Source organism: Pseudophryne corroboree, chromosome 3 (genome assembly GCF_028390025.1).
Source record: "Pseudophryne corroboree isolate aPseCor3 chromosome 3, aPseCor3.hap2, whole genome shotgun sequence".
NCBI lineage: Eukaryota > Metazoa > Chordata > Amphibia > Anura > Myobatrachidae > Pseudophryne > Pseudophryne corroboree.
The window spans coordinates 421,016,426-421,034,307 of record NC_086446.1 but is presented as its reverse complement, the minus strand read 5'-3'; the positions used below and the strand labels follow the sequence as shown (position 1 = coordinate 421,034,307).

The 17,882-nt window shown below is 46.0% G+C and overlaps 1 long non-coding RNA gene across 1 annotated transcript; it reads left to right on the top strand.

Annotated features, from left to right (window-relative positions):
• The first annotated feature begins 13,601 nt into the window (after nt 1-13,601).
• On the top strand, nt 13,602-16,219 carry LOC135057849 (uncharacterized). Its single transcript, XR_010244412.1, has 3 exons — nt 13,602-13,894; nt 13,970-14,182; nt 16,156-16,219. It is a non-coding gene; the product is annotated as an uncharacterized LOC135057849 (long non-coding RNA).
• Nucleotides 16,220-17,882: the final 1,663 nt, after the last annotated feature.

Sequence of the window (17,882 nt, the reverse complement as noted above, 5' to 3'; positions counted from 1 at the left end):
CCCAGTTTGCTAATTGCTATGCTCGGCATCGCCTTGTCTCTCCACTGTCGTAACCCCTAATGTCTGTAAGTGCTTCGTGCTGCTCTGAGCATTGACGTAAAAAAATGTATTGATCACTATCCATGCCTTTCCTCTATAGCAGTCATAAACACTTATAGTTTTCTTCTCTTCATTTAAAAACGTGTAAAGGATCATTCCCAAGTGGAGAATATGGAAATTTATTGCAAATTATTTTGATCAAGCATTAATATACACATACTATGTTTAAAAGCTCATCTGAGCAGATACTTTGCTCAACAGTTGTCTGCATCATAATGTATTGTCCATGACTGAGCTGATGCTCCCACAATCCCATTTGGAGGTCTTCCTGAATTAATGACAATCACTGCTCTTTACCTGTGCTGTTTGCCGCTAGGGTTTATGAACAGACATCTTCAGTGCCAGGGACCCTGACTCCTTGTAACAGTCAAATGTAAATGAAACTGCAGTTGCCTTCTCGGCTGGCATCCCCAAAGCAGAGGCGCAGACCTAAAATATACACATGTAGGGTGGCACTGGATGCATGAAAAAAACAGCCTGCTGCTATTTTATTTAATGCCTCGAGTACCTCCCTACATTTATTATTATTATTATTATTATTATCCTTTATTTATATGGCGCCACAAGGGTTCCGCAGCGCCCAATTACAGAGTACATAAACAAATAATCAAACAAGAAAACAGCAACTTACAGTTGACGACAATATAGGACAAGTACAGGGTAAATAAACATAGCTACATCAGCAGATGACACTGGAATAAGTATCAGGTGGCAGAAGACTGCTGGATTTGGTGCAGTTGAAGATTATTAAAGTAAGAAAAGGGTAAGCACATGAGGGAAGAGGGCCCTGCTCGTGAGAGCTTACATTCTAACGGGGAGGGGTAGACAGACAGGGGTGAGACAGATGGGGTACATGGAGAGCGTGGAACAGAGGTTTATGATGAGATTTGGCTGGGTTTGGTGTAGAAGTGGGTCTTGAGAGCCCGTTTGAAGTTTTGTAGAGAGGTGGAGAGTCTGAGGGGGAGAGGTAGGGAATTCCAGAGAAGTGGTGCAGCGCGTGAAAAATCTTGGAGGTAGGAGTGGGAGGAAGTAATCCGTAGGCAGGAGAGTCGGCGAGCATTAGCAGAGCGAAGAGGACGGATGGGAGTGTAAAGCGAGATAAGATCAGAGATGTAGATGGGAGAGGAGTGGGTGAGGGCTTTGAAAGCAAGTGTGAGAAGCTTGAAATGGATTCTGAAAGGGAAGGGGAGCCAGTGAAGGTCTAGTAAGAGAGGAGAGGAGGACGTAGTGCGTTTGGTGAGGAAAATGAGCCGGGCAGCAGCATTGAGGATAGATTGGAGTGGAGAGAGGTATTTGTCAGGAATGCCAGTCAGGAGGAGATTACAGTAGTCCAGTCTGGAGATGACCAGTGAGTGGATAAGAGTCTTAGTAGCATCCTGGGTCAGAAAGGGTCTGATCCTGGAAATATTTTCTAGATGAAAACGGCAGGTTTGTGAGAGGTGCTGAATGAGAGGTTTGAAGGAGAGGGAGAAGTCAAGGATTACTCCAAGACAGCGCACTTGGGGGGTAGAGGAGATAGTAGTGCCATCAATAGATAATGAGATTGTAGGAGGTGAGGTTATGCGGGAGGGAGGGAAGATGATCAGCTCGGTCTTAGACATGTTAAGTTTAAGAAAGCGCTGGGACATCCAGGAAGAGATAGCAGAGAGACAGTTGGAGATACGAGTGAGGAGAGTAGGGGAGAGGTCTGGAGAGGAAAGATAGATTTGAGTGTCATCAGCATAAAGATGATATTGGAAACCAAAAGAACTAATGAGCTTACCTAGTGAGGACGTATAGAGAGAGAAGAGAAGAGGACCAAGGACAGAACCTTGGGGTACCCCTACAGTTAGTGGAAGTGAGGGGGAGGTGGAGTCATGAGAGGAGACAGAGAATGAACGGTTAGAAAGGTAGGACGACAACCAAGAGAGGGCAGTGTCACGCAGACCAATGGAGTGAAGGATTTGCAGTAGGAGAGGATGGTCCACAGTGTCAAAAGCAGCAGAGAGATCAAGTAGAATAAGTAGAGAGTAGTGTCCCTTAGATTTAGCAGCATGGAGGTCATTGCATACTTTTGTAAGGGCAGTTTCAGTGGAGTGGAGAGGACGGAAGCCAGATTGGAATGGGTCAAGCAGTGAGTGTGAGGAAAGAAAGGAAGTAAGGCGGTTGTAGACAATACGCTCAAGGAGTTTGGAGGCAAAAGGGAGGAGAGAGATGGGTCGGTAGTTGGAGAGAGTGTTTGGATCAAGGGTAGGTTTTTTAAGAATAGGAGAGATGAGTGCATGCTTGAAGGCAGAGGGGACAGTGCCTGATGATAGGGAGAGATTGAGAAGGTGAGAAAGATGGGAACAAGCAGAAGAAGAGAGGTAGCGGAGGAGGCGGGAGGGGATAGGGTCAAGTGGGGAGGTGGTGAGGGGACAGGAACGAATGAGGGCCATGACTTCCTCTCCAGATGCATGGGAGAAAGATGACAGAGTTGGTGCGAGGGATGGGGAGGGTTGGTAAGGGATGGGAGAAGGCTGGTTACTGATGGTCTGGTGTGATGTGATGTCCTGACGTATGGAGTCAATTTTGGATGTGAAGTAAGTGGCAAAGTCAAGAGCAGAGAGTGAGGAAGGGAGACGAGGTGGAGGTGGGCAGAGGAGTGAGTTGAGAGTGGCAAAGAGGCGCCGGGGGTTGGAAGACTGGGAGGAGATGAGGTTCTTGAAGTATGACTGTTTAGCAAGAGAAAGGGCAGCACTGAAGGATGAAAGCATAAGTTTGAAATGGAGGAAGTCTGCCTTAGAGCGTGATTTCCTCCAGTGTCGCTCAGCAGTACGTGAGCATTTTTGCAGATATCTGGTGCATTTGGTGTGCCAGGGTTGAGGTGTTAATTTGCGAGGGTGAATAGTGGTTGGTGGAGCAACAGAGTCAAGAGCAGAAGTAAGGGAAGCATTGTATGTGGAAGTGGCTTGTTCAGGGCATGAGAGAGAGAGAATAGGAGAGAGAAGTGAGTCAAACAGGGAGGAAAGGAATGTGGTGTCAATAGCTTCAATGTTACGCTTAGTGATGGTACATGTCTGTCTGTCTGTCTGTCTATTTATCTATCGATCTATTTATATACTTACCTTTATCTATCTTTAGAGGCAGCAGCTCTTGTCAGGGTTTGACGCCAAGTAAATTTCATCATTATGCCTTGCCCCTCTCAGCATAATTCAGCAATTTGCAGGTGAATGGGAGGGAGTAGAGCCAAAATGACACCTGCGAGTCAGGGCAATAAGTGAGAGGAGTTCCCTGCAGAATTCAATGGCCATCCTATAGATTGTAAGCTTGCGAGCAGGGCCTTCCTACCTCTATGTCTGTCTGTTTTTACCCAGTTTTGTTCTATTACTGTTGTTCTAATTGTAAAGCGCAACGGAATATGCTGCGCTATATAAGAAACTGTTAATAAAATAAATAAATAATCCAGGCCATACTACTGTAGAGCACTTAGGACCCTAATCAGCTTCAGTAGCAGATTCTGCTAAAAAGCAGAATCTGCTACTGCTGGAGTTTGCATGCTGTGGGCCGCCCAGTATGCAAAGTCCCAGCCAGCGCAGCAATCGCAATCTAATTTTGATTGGATAGCTGAACTGGAATTTGAGGATGCCCCCTGCATACGCAGCATAACTGCATATGCAGCCGCACCGTCGCCATCTTTTTACTCGGAATGACTGTGCGTGACATCATGCAGCCACCCTAAAAATGGTCCAGACACGCCTCCGTTGTCCAGACCACACCCCTGCAATGCCGGGTTGACGCCCCCTGATGACCACCATTGGCAATCACAGTGCTGTGAGCATGCGCTTTGCGGCCGCAGTGCACGCACTGATTGCCGAAAATCTCTCATGTGTGATTTTTGGTAATCTGCGGGCCTTACTGAATAAGTCCCTTAGATAGTGATACCAACACGGTGAGGACCCAGGTTTAAGTGGCTGAGTGACTAGAGTTATATTTTCTCTGATACAACTAGGTTAAAGTAAATTCTTCTATGTGCACCAATGTAATAAGATAACTGCATCTTTACAAGTGTTAACATATTTAAAGAAATTGCATTAGCAGACAGTAAGTGATTGGCAGAAGAGCTACTCAGTTAATTAACTGCTTACAAAGTACACCTTAGCCACATCCAGACTGTTACTGAATTGCTGTTATTACCACATGCCAATTGTGTTTAGTATTTCAGCACAGTACAGACTGTATGTTTTATTCGGATAAATTGCTGTGTTCTACATTACTTAATTCATTACATGCTAAAATCAAAATCTTATCATTGACCCTAATTTTGTAGTCTAAAAGCTGAATAAGTCAGCTAGAGGTTTCCAGAGGCAACAGCTGTATTACAGTAATGGGCTATCACTTTTAATTATCACAATTCTATGCGTTCAGGGCTTTCTCGCCTCTTTGTGTGCCTGTTATTACACAATCTTATTTTATTACTGTTCTGCTACTGTTTTGTTCCCAGTTGTAAAGTGCAACAGAATATGCTGGTGCTATTTAATTTCATGTTAATAAATAAATATTTGTTTTACAATTACATTAGTTTATCTGAACTTGATAATATGTTTCTTTTATAAACTATACATAAAAAGGGCAAAAGTTGCAGATCATTGGAATATCCCAAACCCCAAAATCATGTCTCTGGATTTGTAAGCAGAATCATTATGGCAAATTGTAGAATTCACTATAATATGCAAATAAGCTTAATCACCTCATCACTAAACAAAAATGTACAACCTGGCAATTATCACAAGTGCTACAAATACACTAATACTGTATGTACAATACGTAATAGAGAACAATAAGGGCATTATATAAATAAGAATTGTGAATGTGAATGTGAATGCGTGTATGCCTTTGTTAATTACTTCTGTCCCTATCTATTTCTGTATTTTTAATTTTTTTATTTTATTTGAAACACTTTTCTAAATTGAGTTGTACTTTATGATTCAGGCTAAGGTTGCTGGGGCAGAGCGAGGTGTATGGTGCTGAGATTAATCATCATCACCAGTTTCAGGCCCACCATCAAGGGGGGTCTGTGGGTACTTGAGTCCCGGGCCCAGCCAGAAAGGGGGCCCGGGTGTCAGCAGTATGGTATATGTAGTGCTGGACCCACCGGTGTTCCAGGAAGCGCGGCACCACACTGCTGACACCCAGCTCCTGAAGCAGCTGCTGCTGCTGTTTTGAACGGAGGCCACAGGGGGAGGAGGAGCTGCAGAGCTGCATCTCTCCTCATTGGTCCTTTGCTTTCCCTGCTTTGTGACTGCTGAGCTTAGGTGCTGGGGATCTGATGTCATGTTCTAGTGACCATCCCCGGCGCAAAATGTCTATAGGAAAGCTGCCAGCTGGTACCCAGGCCAGGGAGAAGAGGAGGAGGTCTGCCTGGACAAGAGGAGGAAGGCCACCCCCACACCCTTCAAACTCCCTACCCCACCTGCCCACCACATTTCCTCCCTCCTATTATCTCTCCCCAAGTCCCCTGCGCTTCTTTCCTCTGCCAATGACTGCCTGCTCTCTGAGGAAGTTCTCCACCTGCCTTGTGACCATTGATGTGGATCTGACGTGATGCTGCAGCTCTGCCGTGCACACAGGTAAGTAGATTGTAATTAGCACTATATTTATCACTCTTTTCCAGTCACACTTAGCCTCTCCCTCTTCATCCAGTCACCCACTACCTCTCTCCATCACCCTCTGCTTTTCCCCATCACTATCACCCCATCATCCTCTCCGTCACCATATGCCTCTCACCGTCATCCTCTCCATGTCACCCTTTTCCTCTCCCTGTCACCCTTGCCCAGTCATCCTCTCCCTGTCATCATCTTCCTTTTCCTGTGACCCTCTTCCTCTCCCCATCATTCTCTCCCTGTCACCATCTTCCTCTCTCCCCATCACCCTCTCCATCTGCCTGCTACCCTCTTCCTCTGCCTTTCACCCTCTTTTTCTCCCCGTTGGCCACTTACTCTTCGTCACCTTCTACCTCTCCCTGTCACCCACTGCCGTGTGACATATTGTTAACTATTATGTACTAAGGGCACTACAATGTGGAATGAAGCGTACTAAGTGCACTACAATGTGGAATGAAGCGTACTAAGTGCACTACAATGTGGAATGAAGCGTACTAAGTGCACTACAATGTGCCATGAAGCGTACTAAGGGCACTGCAATGTGGCATAATGTGCACTAAGGAAATTGTAATGTGGCATAATGTATGTTAAGGACCACACCACTGCCAGCCGTTTCCCCCTCTCTCTCTCCCGGACCAAGAAGAGAATGGTTTAAAAAAGACAGCAGCTTTTATTTTGATTGATTTTGTTGATTAGGTAATATTTTGTGTCACGTCTAGCATAGTTTGAGGATACGGCAGCTGAGATTTGCCCGAGGAGGTAGCAGGCTGTGAATGAATCAGATGAGGGGGCTGGATATAGTTCCTTCGCATGGGACACGGAGCAATGAAGAACGTAGGCGGGGTTCGAGAGTCAATGGAAAGTATTTATTATGTACAGGGCCTGTGGTAGAGAACCGAGGCTGGGGCACGATGGTTAAAGACGTGGCTGGAGGCGAAGAACTATGGACTGTGATTTGAAAGACGAGACTGTTGATGATGAACTGTGGAACTGTGGATGGTGGGTGAAGACGTGGATTGAGACAAGGACTGTGGACTGTGGTTTGGAAAACGAGGCTGAAGATAATAATCTGCAGGCTGTGGAGTTTGGCTTGAAAGACGAGGAAGAAGACCCGGAGCCGACTGTGCCCTAAGAGTCTTACTGGACCGGGTTTTCCAGGGGCGCTTCCACAGGCAGTAGCAGGCTAGAAACGGCAGGGCTGCAGCAGCAACAGAGAACCGACCAAGCAGGATCAGGAGGAACCAGAATACAGTAGGAATCCTGGGAGCACAGGCTAAAGCACCTACAACAGGGTTGTAACTTGAAGCACTGGCATCCCTGTCCTAAACCAGCCCCCTTTTATAGGGACAGCTTCCCCTGGATTGGCTGGAAGAAACAGGAAACAGGAACTATGCTTAAAACTTGGTCTCCAACATGGCGGCGCCCAGTAATGCAGACCTTTTTGCAAAGCCACAATGCTCACTGCCCCATGTCTCCTAGCAACGGCTCAGCAAGAGCGACCCGCTGTAGCGGCGTTCCGCCGCCACGAGTGGACCCCCTCACCGCCATTACTGCTGTCCACGGATTCGGCGCAGCAGCCCACCTCTGCCGCTGCCCGCATATCATCAAGGAAGCCAGCCCCGCGGCCCCAGCGTACCGGTAAAACTCCGGACGCTGACAGTACCCCCCCTTTGCAGGTGGACTCCGGACACCTATGTCGTTTAGTTGGAAACTTGGCATGAAATGTCCGAAGAACTCTTGGAGCATGGACATCCTCTGCATCTACCCAAGATCTCTCCTCTGGCCCATACCCCTTCCAATCAACAAGGTACTGGATGCGACCATAACGTCTGCGAGAATCAAGGATCTTGTAAATCTCAAATTCGTCTCCATGTGCTGATTGGATCTTGGGTGATTTAGGCACAGCGGCTCTGAACCGATTAAGTACCAATGGTTTTAAGAGAGATATATGAAATGCATTAGGAATTCTTAACTGCGGAGGTAATTTCACTTTGTAAGCCACAGGATTCAACACTTTTTCGATTGGGTAAGGGCCAATAAATCTGGGAGCAAACTTCTTTGTAGGAACCTTTAATCTTAGGTTACGTGTGGAAACCCAAACCCGATCTCCTACCTTAAGGCTTGGTACAGCTTTTCGTTTCAGATCTGCATAGGTCTTATATCTCTTGGATGTTTTGAGCAAAGTTTTGTGAACTTGTTTCCAGGCTTCAGTAAATTGTCGAAGTGTTGACTCTGCGGCAGGAACCTCGAGCGTAGGCAGAAGTTGGAAGTCAGGAACTCTTGGTTGGTAACCATAATTAAAGAAGAATGGAGAAGATTTTGTGGCAGAGTGATAAAGATTGTTATGGGCAAATTCTGCGAATGGGAGGAAGTCCAGCCAGTCGTCCTGTGAGGAGGACATGAATAAACGCAGAAAAGTCTCTAGATCCTGGTTCACTCTCTCTGTTTGACCATCCGTTTGGGGATGATATCCTGAGAAGTTTAATTTCACGCCAAGAGCAGAACATAGAGATCTCCAAAACTTGGCCACAAATTGAGGACCTCTATCAGACACGATTTCCTGTGGTAGACCATGGAGTCGAAAGATCTCTGCTATAAACAATTTTGCCAACTGGGATGCAGATGGAAGATTAGCCAGAGGAACAAAGTGTGCCATTTTAGAGAATCGGTCAACTATGACCCATACGGTGTTCCGCCCAGCAGACATAGGCAAATCTGTAATAAAGTCCATAGAAATATGCATCCATGGTCTTAGTGGTACCGGCAAAGGATGGAGTAACCCGGCTGGTGGACCTTTGGGACTTTTATACTGGGCACATTTTGGACAGGCAGCTACGAATTCCTGAACGTCAGTCCTGAGATGAGGCCACCAGTAGGAGTGCTGAATGAATGTCTTATAACTGCCCGCATGGCCCATGAAGGAGGAGGAGTGAGCCCATGTAAGAAGTTTTTTGCAAAGATTTGGTGTAACGAAGATCTTCCCTGGAGGAGGAAGTGGAGAGGTATTAGTTGCAGAAAAAGAGGTGGATTCCAGGATAAATTGCTCTTTTGAACGGTCAGAGGGTTCTTCTGAACTTAGGGAGCGAGATAATGCATCTGCCTTTTTGTTGAGGGAACCTGGTCGGTAACTGAGTTTAAAATTAAAACGGGTAAAGAAGAGTGCCCATCTTGCTTGGCGTGGGTTCAGACATCGGGCTGACTGTAGATACAGGAGGTTCTTGTGATCCGTGGTCACTGAAATTGGATGCTGAGCTCCCTCCAACAAATACCTCCACTCCTCATAGGCCAACTTAATTGCCAGTAATTCCTGTTCCCCAATAGCATAATTCTGTTCAGCGGAGGAGAATCTTCGCGAGAAGAACGCACAAGGATGGACCTTCTTGTCCTCGAAAAGCTGGGATAATACTGCTCCTACTCCTACAGTAGAGGCATCAACCTCCACCAAGAACGGACGGCTGAGATCGGGTTGTCGAAGAACTGGAGCAGTCGTGAAGGCCTCCTTTAAAGATGAAAAAGCTTCCAAAGCCTCCGGAGACCACTTAGCAGGATTGGCTCCCTTCCTAGTTAATGCGGTTATAGGAGCTATGACAGAAGAATAATTTTGAATGAATCTTCGGTAGAAGTTAGAAAACCCCAGGAAACGTTGAATTCCTTTAAGGGTAGCTGGAAGTGCCCAATCCTGAATCGCCTGGGCTTTAGCGGGGTCCATCTGTAAGCTCTGCCCTGAAAGAATGTAACCGAGGAATGGAATTGTGGGTACTTCAAAGATGCACTTCTCTAACTTACAGAATAACTAATTCCTTCGTAAACGAATTAACACTTCTTTGACTTGTTCCCGATGGGTCTTCAGATCCTTAGAAAAAATGAGGATGTCATCCAGATACACTACCAAGCAGTCATAGAGAAGATCTCTGAAGATTTTGTTAACGAACTCTTGAAAGACGGCTGGGGCGTTACATAGGCCAAAAGGCATTGGGGGTACTTCCAAGTTGATCGCAGCAGGAAATTTTTTAGCAATTGGGCAAAACCATGTGCACTGCAGGGGAGGCAGATATAACATGTGCAGAGAGAGATAGATTTGGGTGTGGTGAGTTCAATCTGCAATCTAATTTGCAGTGTAAAAATAAAGCAGCCAGTATTTACCCTGAACAGAAACAAAATAACCCACCCAAATCTAACTCTCTCTGCAAATGTTATATCTGCCCCCCCTGCAGTGCACATGGTTTTGCCCAACTGCTAAAAAATGTCCTGCTGCGATCAACTTGGAATTACCCCCATTACCAGGTATTCGTAATGGCCGTCGCGGGTATTAAATGCCATCTTCCATTCGTCCCCTGGGCGAATACGTATAAGATTGTAGGCCCCCCGTAAGTGCAACTTGGTAAATACAGTAGCTCCTTTAACACGGTCGAACAGTTCTGGAATCAGGGATAACGGATATCTGTTCTTAACTGTTATGTCATTGAGACCTCTATAGTCAATACAGGGCCGCAACCCCCTATCCTTCTTTTTGACGAAGAAAAACCCCGCTCCGGCCGGAGATGTAGAAGACCTGATGAACCCTTTCTCCAAGTTCTCCCGGATATACTCCGACATGGCCTGTGTCTCGGGAAGTGAGAGAGGGTAAATTCGACCTTGGAGAGGAGTCTTACTGGGTACTAGCTCAATGGGACAATCCCAAGTACGATGCGGAGGCAAGGTGTCCGCCCCATACTTACTGAAAACATCTTGAAAAGCTTGGTACTCCACAGGAAGGCTGGAAGGGCTGGAAGAACAGAGAGGTCTAACTGAAGGTAAACAGTTCTGAAAACAGTCTTGTCCCCAAGAGAGAACATCCATAGTTTGCCAATCTATGTGGGGATTGTGTCTGATTAACCATGGAAACCCTAGGATTAGTTCATGAGAGGCTTTAGGAATTACAAGGAAAGAGATTTCTTCTGAATGGAGAACTCCGACCTTCATCTTGAGAGCAATAGTACGAAAGGATATAATACCCTCAGGGATATAACTTCCATCCACTGCGGTAACAGAAATGGTACGATCCAAAGGAACCGTTTGTATTCCAGATCGTTTGACCAGAGCTGACGTAATGAAAGTTTCGGCGGCTCCGGAGTCGAGTAGTGCAGGGATGAGAAGAGAAGAATTGAGCTCCAATTGGGTTAACAGGACAGACTTTTTCTTGCTATGTAATTCTGAGAATTCTCCTAGCTTGACCTCTCCAGCACAAACTAGGAGCGGGCGTTTCCCGGACGTAGATTGCAAGTTTTAACAAAGTGATCAGATGCACCACAATACAGGCAGAGGTTCCCTTGTCGCCGTCTCTGACGTTCTTCATTAGATAGGTGGGAGCGATTAATCTGCATGGGTTCTTCCGCAGTTGGTGATGATGGTGTTGGTGGAAGAACAACTCTAGGCTTAGGGCGATCTGACCGCAACCTCTCCATACAGCGTTCTCTGTACCTCAGGTCTAACTTATTGCATAAAGAAATTAGTTTATCCAACTTATCAGGTACGTCCTGAGTTGCAAGGTCATCTTTGATCTTTTCGGAGAGACCGCTCCAGAAAGCTGCAATGAGAGCCTCCTCGTTCCAGTTCAGTTCTGAGGAAAGGGTGCGAAACTGGATCACGTACTGACTGACAGCACGCGTGCCCTGACGCAGGCGCAGGATCTCCAATGAGGCGGCAGAAGTCCTGCCCGGTTCGTCGAAGATTCTTCGAAAGGTGGCCACGAATTCTGGATAGTTAGATAAGATGGGATCCATCCTCTCCAACAAAGGTGAAGCCCATTCCAACGCTTGCCTGGAAAGTAAAGAAATTATATAGGCTACTTTGGTTCGTGCAGATGGGAAGTTGGCCGACTGTAGTTCGAACTGGATTTCGCACTGGTTAAGAAACCCGCGGCATTGTTTTGGATTCCCATCGAATTTACTGGGAGGTGGCAAATGCAACCGTGGAAGTGGTACTGGTACAGGAGTAAGCGGGACCGTAGGTGCTAATGTGGGAGAAGCTGTAGATACTTGAGGGGCCGTCATGGCAACACAGAGAGAATCAAGACGTTCGGACATAGGGGTATATTTACTAAAATTCGTATTTTTCAGAATGAGCTTAAAGTTTAATCACGAATGACATCGAATGTGTGAATTTGCAACTTTTTGAATTTATTATGCCTCATTTACTGTGCTGTCGTGTTTTGATTATTACCATTTTTTGATGTCGATGTCATTTCGTGTTTTTCCAAGGTAGAATGCAGCCGATTTTGTGGATTTGCGGCCGTGTTCTCAGGTTTTTATCCGACTGCGTCATTTTTCGGTTACGGCAGTGTTTATCCGTTCCCGGACGCGTTTTTTTTCTAAGTTTCGTTTTTGTCACTCGTCCGTGATTGGTTTGATTCGTGATGGAGGAGTGTCTGTGCTCATTACTATAAAACCGCCCCAAACCGTCCGCACCTCGTGGGTTTAGCTAGTGGAGAGGTGAGAGGAAGGTGTGTTTGGAGTTGGTGAGTTGTTAGGAGTTTTTGGCGGTTTTGAGGAGGTTCTTTGCGATTGTTGAGTGCTGTACTGTGTGTGTAAGTAGTCTTGTCATACTTGTTGTGTAGTTATTTAAAAGTCTGTCTAGTTTTTTGTCTTTGTTTTTTTTTTAATGTCTATTGTCATTGTTTGTGAGTGAGTGAGTGTGTGTGTGTGTGTGTGTGTGTGTGTGTGTGTGTGTGTGTGTGTTTGTGTTGGTGTGTGGTGTGTAATGGTAGTGGAGGAGTGTGTTTACTGTTTTTTTTCTCAGTGTTATTTGTTGTTTGTCCTGAATATGTCCCAGTCAGAGGTGAGTGCGGTGGAGGAGGTCAGTGAGAGGGAGGAGGTGAGTGAGGTGGGAGGAGGTGAGTGAGGTGGGAGGAGGTGAGTGAGAGGGAGGAGGTGAGTGAGGTGGAGGAGGTTAGTGAGGAGGAGGGGGAGGTTGCTGCTGCGGCCTCGACTGATAGTGACAGTGATGGTGGTGTGGCTCCGCAGCCACGCACCACTACAAAGACGGGCCGCAATGTCAAATCAGCTACGCAGAGAATATGGCATTGGTGCGGGAGCTGATGAGGCATCATCGACAGCTGTTTGGCCATGATGCTGCAAAGGTTTCTTCACGCAGGAAGAGTGTTCTGTGGGGGAGGGTCGTTGCGGCAGTTAATAGTGAGGGTGTGGTGAGGAGTACCGAGGACACGTGTCGTAAGCGATTCTACGACATCAAGCGCCGTGTCAAGGCTAAGATGTCTAAGGAGGCTAAATCAGCCCGCCAAACAGGGGGTGGACAACCCTTCCGAGCGTCATATCGGGATTGGGAGGAGCCTGTGCGTACTCTTATTCCGCCAGAAGTGGTTGGTGCGACTCATGTCCGGGATTCGGATCGCCTAAGGCAGGATGGTGAGTTTAAAATTTTTGTTTATTTATAATTACAACATCTGTGCTTTGTCCTTAGTTGTCTGAAATGTCTTCTAGCTAATTGTGATTGTAAGTTGGTTCATTCTTCTAATGTGTTGGTGATGTAGTTTTAATCACAAATAGTTATGTTTTTATCCTTTGTATTGTCAATTTAGCAGGTTGCCTTGGGCTTTTTCTGGTTTTTTAATACAAAAGTAAATTGTTGTTGGTGTCTTTAAATGAAGTGTGAGTCGTGTGTTTAGCCAAATTTTTGGTTTTAATTTTTTTTAATGGACTTATGATTATTGTGTGTTGTTCTGGGTTGTCCTATGTGTGGTTGATGTGATTTTTCATGCGTATTTGAATTTGATGCTTACAATTTTGCACATATATTTGGGGGTAGTGTTTGGTTGTTAGCAGCAAAAAAATGTGAAATACAGAGCAATATTCTGGTTGTGTTAAGCTACCACGGTTGGGTTTTAAGTAGTATAATATTGTTATTTCTGCACCTTTGTGTATGGATTGGTTGGTGTAATTGTTTCATAATTTAACTATACACACCCAATGAAGTCAGGCAGAAAAGCATAAGCATAGTTTGGTTCACTTCTCATCAGGTTCCTCATATGTTTACATCACAATAAGGATTTTGCATAAACATATAAACATAATAGAATGTTCATAAGGACAATCTTCATATTTCTACAGTACGAAAGAGACGCAGCACAGCCAGGCCACAACCCACACTGCCAAGAGATGCAGATGCTGGCGATGCAGGTAAGAATTTAGTGTATACACATATTCTGAAAACACATAGAAAAGCAGAATGTTAATGTTTATCTTCTCACATAGGTCCTTCTTCATCAAACACCCCTCCACTAAGACGACCATCACAGGGCTCGGATAGACTCCATAAGATGCCTACCAAGAGACGCCGGCTTTAGGCTGAATCTCCAGCAGCATCCTCACTACCACAACGGCGCATCTCTACAGTGTCGTCCCTGCCACCACAAGCCATTTTGGCCAGTCCACAAAGCGAGGATCCACAATCCCCTCAGCTGTCTGGTGAGTCAACATAACAATTAATTGTAAATAAGTTAAAAAAACGTTGGGGTAGATGTATTAACGTGGAGAAGGCATAAGGAAGTGATAAACCAGTGATATGTGCAAGGTGATAAAGGAAGCAGCCAAACAGATCCTAACTGTTAATTTACATATTGGAGCTGTTTGGCTTGTGCCTTTATCACCTTGCACATATCACTGGTTTTTCACTTCCTTATGCCTTCTCCAGGTTAATACATCTGCCCCACAGTTTGTGCACAGCCCAAAAAAATGTGTTACAAATAAACAGTCATCCTTGTAATAATCACCAACAGCAAGCACATGGGGGTAACGTTAGTTATTTGTTTTAATTTTCAGATGTGATGTTGGCCATAGCAACCAATTTTTTTTGTTGTTGCTCGAAATAGATACATAAATGTTAAGTCTAATACAATTGTTTTGCATGCCCAACATCACCAGTTCTAAACATAGGCCATCTTAAGACATTTTCAACCATATTTCTCTAACGTCCTAAGTGGATGCTGGGGACTCCGTAAGGACCATGGGGAATAGCGGCTCCGCAGGAGACTGGGCACATCTAAAGAAAGCTTTAGGACTATCTGGTGTGCACTGGCTCCTCCCCCTATGACCCTCCTCCAAGCCTCAGTTAGATCTCTGTGCCCGAACGAGAAGGGTGCACACTAGGGGCTCTCCTGAGCTTCTTAGTGAAAGTTTTAGATTAGGTTTTTTATTTTCAGTGAGACCTGCTGGCAACAGGCTCACTGCATCGAGGGACTAAGGGGAGAAGAAGCGAACTCACCTGCGTGCAGAGTGGATTGGGCTTCTTAGGCTACTGGACATTAGCTCCAGAGGGACGATCACAGGCCCAGCTTGGATGGGTCCCAGAGCCGCGCCGCCGGCCCCCTTACAGAGCCAGAAGGCAGAAGAGGTCCGGAAAATCGGCGGCAGAAGACGTCCTGTCTTCAACAAGGTAGCGCACAGCACTGCAGCTGTGCGCCATTGCTCTCAGCACACTTCACACTTCGGTCACTGAGGGTGCAGGGCGCTGGGGGGGGGCGCCCTGAGACGCAATAAAAACACCTTGGATGGCAAAAAAAATGCATCACATATAGCTCCTGGGCTATATGGATGCATTTAACCCCTGCCAGAATCCATAAAAAAGCAGGAGAAAAGTCTGCGGAAAAGGGGCGGAGCCTATCTCCTCAGCACACTGGCGCCATTTTCCCTCACAGCTCCGTTGGAGGGAAGCTCCCTGTCTCTCCCCTGCAGTCACTACACTACAGAAAGGGTTAAAAAAAGAGAGGGGGCACTAATTAGGCGCAGTATTAACTATACAGCAGCTATAAGGGGAAAAACACTTATATAAGGTTATCCCTGTATATATATATAGCGCTCTGGTGTGTGCTGGCAAACTCTCCCTCTGTCTCCCCAAAGGGCTAGTGGGGTCCTGTCCTCTATCAGAGCATTCCCTGTGTGTGTGTGCTGTATGTCGGTACTTTTGTGTCGACATGTATGAGGAGAAAAATGATGTGGAGACGGAGCAGATTGCCTGTAATAGTGATGTCACCCCCTAGGGGGTCGACACCTGAGTGGATGAACTGTTGGAAGGAATTACGTGACAGTGTCAGCTCTGTATAAAAGACAGTGGTTGACATGAGACAGCCGGCTACTCAGCTTGTGCCTGTCCAGACGTCTCATAGGCCGTCAGGGGCTCTAAAGCGCCCGTTACCTCAGATGGCAGATATAGACGCCGACACGGATACTGACTCCAGTGTCGACGGTGAAGAGACGAATGTGACTTCCAGTAGGGCCACACGTTACATGATTGAGGCAATGAAAAATGTTTTACACATTTCTGATAATACGAGTGTAATACACTAGCGTAGTACCACATAAACGTTATGTCTGAACATAAGTATCAGGTAAGTGTGGATCTGTGGTATAATTTACCTTGTTTTGTTCTGTTTTCTCCGTAGGTCTCTACAACGGCTATTGTGATGAGGGATGTGACAACTCGGAAACCATCTACTAAAAATCTATGGACAGGTGACTAATCACATGCAATAAATAGTTTTATTATTCTTGATTGTACGATATGCAGAGGATGTTAGCACAATCGGTTTCATCACATCAATAGGGGTTAGTATATTATACTTTGTAGCAATTTCAGACAAGAAATAACATTCCATATAACGTTAACTCTAAGAACAGTATCACTTTATAGTAACTTCAGACAACAACATATCATTCTGGATAATGTTAACTCTAATCCCAGTATATCCCCTGGGCAATTACAGTACACCGAAATCCCTTCAGTTTTAATTACACCCCAGTTCTAACAGTCCTTTGTTCAGCTGAATATTCGTACGTTGGTGCACATACAAGAGTTATAGGGATAGCTATTACTGACTTTAGATATTCCGGGAGTAGATCTGTCCCATTAGGAGATGCTAGCTGAGAGATAAAATCAATACTCCTTAAAAGAGCGGTTGAACAGGTAGTCTGACGGTAGGGCTGCTATCACGTACGATTATCCTTTTTCCAGCGAGCTGTCTGCTATATATTCCAGACTCGTGTCTGTGGTTCATCCACCGTATAGAGGAGGAGAATCAAACTGGGTTCATGGCACTTTCCAGTGGTAGTCGGGCACCCAACAAACTACTTTTAATAACCCGTGATCAATCTGCTCCTTTATTAAACCTCTCCTGTGGCGGATTTTATACACATTATGCTGGGTTTAGCCATGAGGATATCAATCCGTTAATGGTTCCGTGTAATGGCTGAGGGAGGAGTGGGACTCTTTTACAGTCTGGCTTTTATAGTCTCGTGAGGGGCGGCTAGTTGTATTGAGACAATAGTTATTCTGGGAAGGGGAGTAGTCAAACAGGGTACTGTCTCTGGTAATTCTGGATTAATTCTGGCTCCGATATATGAGAGGTCTTTCTGACAGGCTCTCTATCTGCCTGACGCTGTACTAAACTGCCTGGTGGTTCCCTGCTTGGGCAGTAATGTAGTGTAACAGTACATTGACTAAGTACCTTTGTTTATCGGTGACCACGCTTGGTTGCTAAGGGAGGGACTATCAGTTCTCCCCGCCTGTCTGCAGTGCTGAATGGCCGCGTCTCTCCGGCCCGTCCCCTCTCCCGTCAATACGTGGAAGCCGCCTCCTCCTTCTGTCCTCCGTCCTGAGGTTGCACCGTTCGAGGACCCGCCGGGTAATCTAGCCGTCCAGGCTATCACCTTCTGCCGCTCCTCCGGTACGTACTTTGCTGTACTTACAGCTCACGACTCGTCGTCTTTCTCTCAGTCCTGCAGCGCCGTCCCTTCCCGTCTCCTCTCAGCAACGACGACACCAACCGCCCGCTCGAGCTCTCCTTTTATTCTTCTTCTCCAGAGTTCCCGTATCTCTCCCGCCAGCCGTGCGTGCTATAACTCCTGCCAGCTGTGTGTGGGGTCTGTCCTGCTAAGCCCTGTCGCCTCCAGGGTCCCCACGCTTCCATTCCTCTTTACTTTATACTAATAACAGTCCCAGGGGGAAGGCATTTTGTGTTACCTATACAGATATATCTATATATTTTTATATAAATCTAAATCCGCATACATTGAGCTCAGTGTACATAGGCTAAATTAAATCCCCCCAGCCTCGGGTATCACACGAGTACCACCAAAAAAAGGGGTATTATGTTCGGTGAGGAAAAACTAC